The sequence below is a fragment of the Vigna unguiculata genome, unplaced genomic scaffold (genome assembly GCF_037176805.1).
Source record: "Vigna unguiculata cultivar grain cowpea cultivar isolate G323 ecotype 2 unplaced genomic scaffold, ASM3717680v1 ptg000382l, whole genome shotgun sequence".
NCBI classification, from domain to species: domain Eukaryota; kingdom Viridiplantae; phylum Streptophyta; class Magnoliopsida; order Fabales; family Fabaceae; genus Vigna; species Vigna unguiculata.
This window is the reverse complement of record NW_028197017.1, coordinates 8,950-14,792: the sequence shown is the minus strand read 5'-3', so window position 1 is coordinate 14,792 and position 5,843 is coordinate 8,950. Positions and strand designations below refer to the sequence as shown.

Sequence of the window (5,843 nt, the reverse complement as noted above, 5' to 3'; positions counted from 1 at the left end):
TTCAATACCCAACCCTTAAAAAAGGTATATTATGTTTATCCTTGTGAAATGCGCCCTTACTACTTACACTTAACACTAACAAAATCTTCAATTGAAATAAAGCTCCTCAAGGATAAAAACCCTCGGTAACCGGCGCTACGACCCCGCAAGGCACTACTGTAGCACTCATTGGCCCTAGATTTATGTCTCAACTATCAGAGCTTTCATTCCAGATCAGATTCAGATTACGTGTTTGTGTTATATACGCAATTATATGTTGCTGGTTCGGTAAGGCTCCAAGTAGTATTCCCTCTCCCCTCGTACCAACGCTAGTTGCAGTCGCTAACCTCTGGGTCGTAGAGCTGTTTCCGGAATTCTAGGAGGGGTAAATGACCTTTGGTCTTTCTTGTCACGAGCTGGGCTCGAACCAGCGCTTTCCAGATTAAGAATCCGGATTTCCAACCTTCTGATCGTGACTTTTGTTAACCCGGTTCGTCCTTCTCGTCTTACTATAATGGACTACATCCGGGCCGCCTAATAAATGTCTTTTTTTTAAGGTGCCTATAGAAACTGTTGGATATAGGAGACAGCTTGTAGATAATAAGGGCTCATTATGCCCAGCTCGAGGAGGGAGTTGTATATGTTTTCCAGTACTGGAAAATCTTCAACGTCCCCATGCAGGTGGTCGGCTACCTGCTGAATAGTCACCCCCCCGGGCAACGGTACACCTGTGAAACGCAAGAGAGTCTCGAGTTTCGTGGAAATGAGCTCCTTAACGGAATCAAAAGCAAAGTCGGACGTGAATCAGTAACCGTTGTTGGTGTTTGCCGGTGATTGGTCTTTAACGGATGCAACTATTGGTGGTTGTTCTGCTGCAACCGAATCAACAGGATCTACTGTTGCAAGCAGGGTGGCTTTGTGGGAAAAAAGGCTTTGAAAGCGGATGCAATTGAAAGAAAAGAGAGTGACAAAACTGACGGGAATAAGGTTAAGCCAGACCTGACCCGAGGGTGACGGAGATTAGTGTGCTACCTTTTTGGGTAGCAATTAGTTAGAGAACGTGGGCAGCATTGGCTTAGGAAAGGGCGGGTTTCGGTCTGGGTGGTTTACTAAAGGTAAGGGCATTATGTAGCAAAGTGGACTTACCATTGCTATTATAAACTAAAAGAAAAGGGTTGTTCTCCTAACTAAGATTCCTTTCCTAGCCTATTCAATGTGGTCATGTAATATAATTCAATGGGAAGAGGATAGAGTACCGAGTACGAGAGCCAGTTAGTTGCTAACCGGAAGAGAAGGGAATCGCATAATTTCATCCCATTTGGTTTGGTTGCTAGCGAGTGAGGCGCAGATGGGCTTATGACCTCGAAGCTCCAGCTTACTTCGCTTCGGGGTTTAGCTATGAACCGTAACTTCAATCGATCGGTCTCGCCTGCCAGTAAGAAGCTTGACCGGGCAAATGCAGAATCATCATAGGTAAGAAGCACAACACCATGTTCCCTCTTTCCTGTCGCAACTAGTCCCCTTCTTCTGTGAGCTAGGTCCACGGTTGCTACTTCTCTCGTCTCTGGAAAAGGGAAAAAAACGAAACTATATGGTCAGTCACTTCGGGCTACTTTTTGGGGATCGTGATACTCGGGCTTATGAATGGAAGGAAATCCCCTCTCCAAGTGTGTTACTCTTTAGTTAGGGGAAAATCCCGGCCTGGGGCCTTCGCGTCCGCCCTGTATTCTGCTTCAGCACTAGAACGAGCAACCAAACTCCGTTTTTGACTTTCAAAAGAAGTGACGAGATTTCAACCCACCAACTGAACCCTTTGCGGTAGCCGGTGTCGGCTAGCAAGTTTTGGTAACACAGGTATGGCTCCGTCCGAGGATCGGTTATTGCGTAGGTAGTGAGTAGATGAATTGACGGTCCGGCCCTAATTCCAGCGAGGAGCGACTCATTGGAGCTTCGTTCACGTCAGGGTCCGGGGTAGGCGTTTCTTTTCATCGATATTGGGTTGGTGGTCCGTCAGGAAAGCCGGGTGTGGCGATCCGATCAACGAAAATAAATCCTGAAATAACATAGATAACAATATAAATCGTTCAGTAAGTACGCTAATCTTGACAGTTTTTGGAGAAAGCGTCTGTTCACTGGCCCTTTGAATGGAATCTGGAGATGTAGTTGCGTGTAGTTAACTTTTTTCTTCGAGATTGGCTTGGTCTTCAGGCAGTCTCCTATATCAAAGAAAATAGTAAGAGAAAGAAGAAGCAAGGCCCTTAGACTTAAGTATAAGGAAGGGTGAGTACCCCCATAGGGCTCTGTTATATCATTTGAATTACTCAAAAATCTCACTTTTTTGAGTTCATATTATGTCGGAATTCAACTTCGTAGAATTCCTAACCAAAGGAGACATTCTCTTTTATTGGCTTTTCCTGTGTATCCAGGGGCTATTCCTACTATATATCTTTCTAGCCTTGTATATGCATCGTAAAGATCGAAAAGAACTGGAAAGGATTGCATTTGAGAAAGAAGGGGTGGATATCTATTTCAAATATTCTTGGAGGGGCGTAGAACTCAATATACGGCACCGTCATGGAAGCCAGCCCCCTCGTAAGGATCAACCTCATGGGTAAGGATAAGGTGACGAGACTTTCTCAATTCGAGATGTTAGAAGGTGCAAAATCAATGGGTGCCGGAGCTGCTACAATTGCTTCAGCGGGAGCTGCTGTAGGTATTGGAAACGTATTCAGTTCATTAATTCATTCCGTGGCAAGAAATCCATCATTGGCAAAACAGTTATTCGGATATGCAATCCTGGGCTTTGCTCTAACCGAGGCTATTGCCTTGTTCGCATTAATGATGGCCTTTTTGATTCTCTTTGTTTTCTAAGTTTCTCCTTTTGAAAGGTGTAGTCTCTCCTACCTGAAGAGGACGAGGCCCCCGGAAATGGGGGGAAGGGGATAAAGGAGAACCCTCCAATCCCTCATTAGGGAACACCTGTAAGATGAGTCTGCCGCTTTCTTTCATAACAGAGCCGGGAATAACGGCTGGCATAGAAGTCTCTCGCACGCAAGGAGATGCATTTCTGGTACTGGACAAGCTCTTAGGGAATAATCTCTTTCTTATTTATTCCTTTTTTCCCATGACGACTAGGAACGGGCAAATCAAAAATTTCACTTCGAATTTCGGACCTCAACATCCTGCTGCTCATGGTGTTTCACGATCAGTATTGGAAATGAACGGAGAAGTGGTGGAACGTGCGGAACCACATATTGGATCACTCCAGTGCGGCACGAAGCCGCTGACGCCGAGTCGGCTCCTATGCCGCTAGCTATGCCCTGCTTGCTTGGTCCCCCGGCACGGTGGAGGTCCCGTAGCGCGTCATGAGCACCGGGCTAAGGGGCGGTTGAGCAACTCAAGCGAACCGCCCTACCTTACTACAACATAAGGACAGAAGGGAGAAGGTTGTGAAGGTGGCCTCGTTATCCACACCTCCGGTCAGATGAATGGAGGACCGACCCGGGTTTTCATGAGCGTTGGCGGGTCCTGGAGTGCCTGTCAAGGGCGCTAGCGCATACCCCGGGGTGATCATCACCACCTGCACCTCACATCTCGGCACAGCGGAACGTGTAACCCGCCTGCTGTCTCATTCAACTACATTTGTTCCTGTAATCCATAGCCTAACAGAACGCAGCAGCGAGGGACAACCCGCCCATACAGCCAGCGGGGAGGATGGCACTACTGGCAAAGACCGTCCGGCGAAAACGCCGCAGGCGCGAAGCGTGGTAGGCCTGTGCCGGGGGAGCATAGCATAGGTAGGAAAGGGAGCCAGGACGGTGGAAGAGCCAGGGGGGGCCGGGTCATTTGACGGAAATGGAAGGCTTTTCCCCTATTAGAGAAGGCCCTCTGAAGTCAAGGGGAAGTGCATGAATTCTTGGAAAAAGAGGGAGCAAGCCTATAAAAATGAATGAAAGTGAATAGATAGAGTCAACGGTACGACAGACAGCGCTGCCTACACGCGAATTAGCTTCCGAGGTCGAGCAGTCTCAATTTCACTACAGGATTTGCGAATGAATGCTGGGCTGGGCCACCTCGAATGGCGTGAGCCGCATGCGGGGAGACCCGCACGTACGGTTTTTAGGGGGATCTGGTCGAAAGACCGGCCGGCGCCCACCCGACTAGAGGGACTGAGAAATTAATAGAGTACAAAACTTATCTTCAAGCTTTACCTTATTCTGATCGTTTAGAGGGCGATCGCGGAGTCACTGAATGAAGTCCTCCGTTTCTTTCGGAGGTGCGTGCTGACCCGCAGCGAGGCAGAGATGACTAAGTTACATATGGAATATGGCGACGACAACAGCATGTCGTAGAAGGAGATAACAGGTGGAGCCAACGATCCGCTAAGACTAACGTATCTACAACTCCATCCCCGAGCGGCAGTCAAACGGAGGCGTGAATGCAAGATGCCAGCGGAATGATCGGCCGGACAGAGGCTAGGGCTGCTTCCTTCCCACCGCGTCCTTCCTTGTGTGTCGGAGATATAAAGCGAGTGCACCGGAAAAGAACGGGAACTGGGTCGATCTATTCTATGGCGAAGCATCCGAAGCATAACTGCACACTCACACGATCTTTGCCGAGAGATAGGAGCATTCGGTGGAACCGGTGAACTACACTTGCTTCTGGATAGATGTGTGGGACAGAGGGCTCGTGGTACCTGCTGCCCACCCTTCCTCCTCTGCTTTGAGAACCGTGTGAACGGAGAGTGGGCAGAAGGGAAGGAGGTCCTCATACGGAGTCGCACACTTACTTGAGCAGTGCGGAAGACTGGGGAATGGGTTGAGTAAACTCCCCTGGGGCCGGAAAAATAACAGACGAAGCTTTACTTAGATAGGGCTTTTATTGGTCTTTTTTTTTTCTTAGTGATTGGAAGGGAGGGCGCCTGGGTATGTTACAAAAGGGGAAGGCAGGGGTAGTACTTCGAATGGCGAAACGAAGGGCTAAATAGCGCCAGTGATTCTCTGAGCCGGTCTGGATTTTCAACGCCTCGGGAAACTGGTCGAGATAGATTAGATGACAGCACCCTTTTCCTCTCTTCCTTACCGGGAGGGCAATCTTATGGCCTTCACCTCCCGCCCGGCCCGGAAATAGAACCCAGCCCCCCCTTCTGATCCATTCATTTCTGCAAGCAGGGGGGATCCAGAGCTAATCCTCCCGTCTATTGCATAACCTAAAAAAGCTAGAAGCAAAGTACCTAAGGTGCGCTCCGCCCGGTGACTAAGAAATTGGTTTGCGCTTTGAAGTGATGAGGTCGCAAAGAGGGAAGTAGGGCGACGAAAGAAAGGCTTTCCCTCCCTAAAAAAAAAGGCGACCAGCTTTCAATACTAGTTGTTACGTTACGCTGCCATTTTTCCAATATCATTGAATAGCATGGCCTGCCTGGGGCTAAGGTAACTCAAGTGGGAGAGCCGTGTTATGGGTGACCTTATTGCACGGTTCAGAGAGCACTTGTGTATGTGATGCAAGTGAACGTGTACGAAAAAGCTGTATCTAGGGTGAGTTCTTCGTTCCGTCGTCGACCCTATCTATGTTTCTACGATGGCCCAAGAACACGCTCATTCTTCAGCCGTAGAGAGACTTTTGAATTGCGAGGTACCATTACGAGCTCAATATATACGAGTGTTATTCCGTGAAATAACTCGAATTTCAAATCATTTACTTGCTTTAACTACTCATGCTATGGATGTGGGAGCATCAACTCCGTCCCTGTGGGCTTTTGAGGAGCGGGAGAAATTGTTGGAATTCTATGAAAGAGTCTCGGGAGCCAGGATGCATGCCAGTTTCATACGACCAGGTGGAGTGGCACAAGATCTGCCTCTTGGCTT

At 48.4% G+C, this 5,843-nt stretch overlaps 1 pseudogene; it reads right to left on the bottom strand.

Moving 5' to 3' along the window:
* Positions 1–4,191: 4,191 nt before the first annotated feature.
* Positions 4,192–5,380, bottom strand: LOC146873816 (uncharacterized; annotated as a pseudogene).
* Positions 5,381–5,843: the final 463 nt, after the last annotated feature.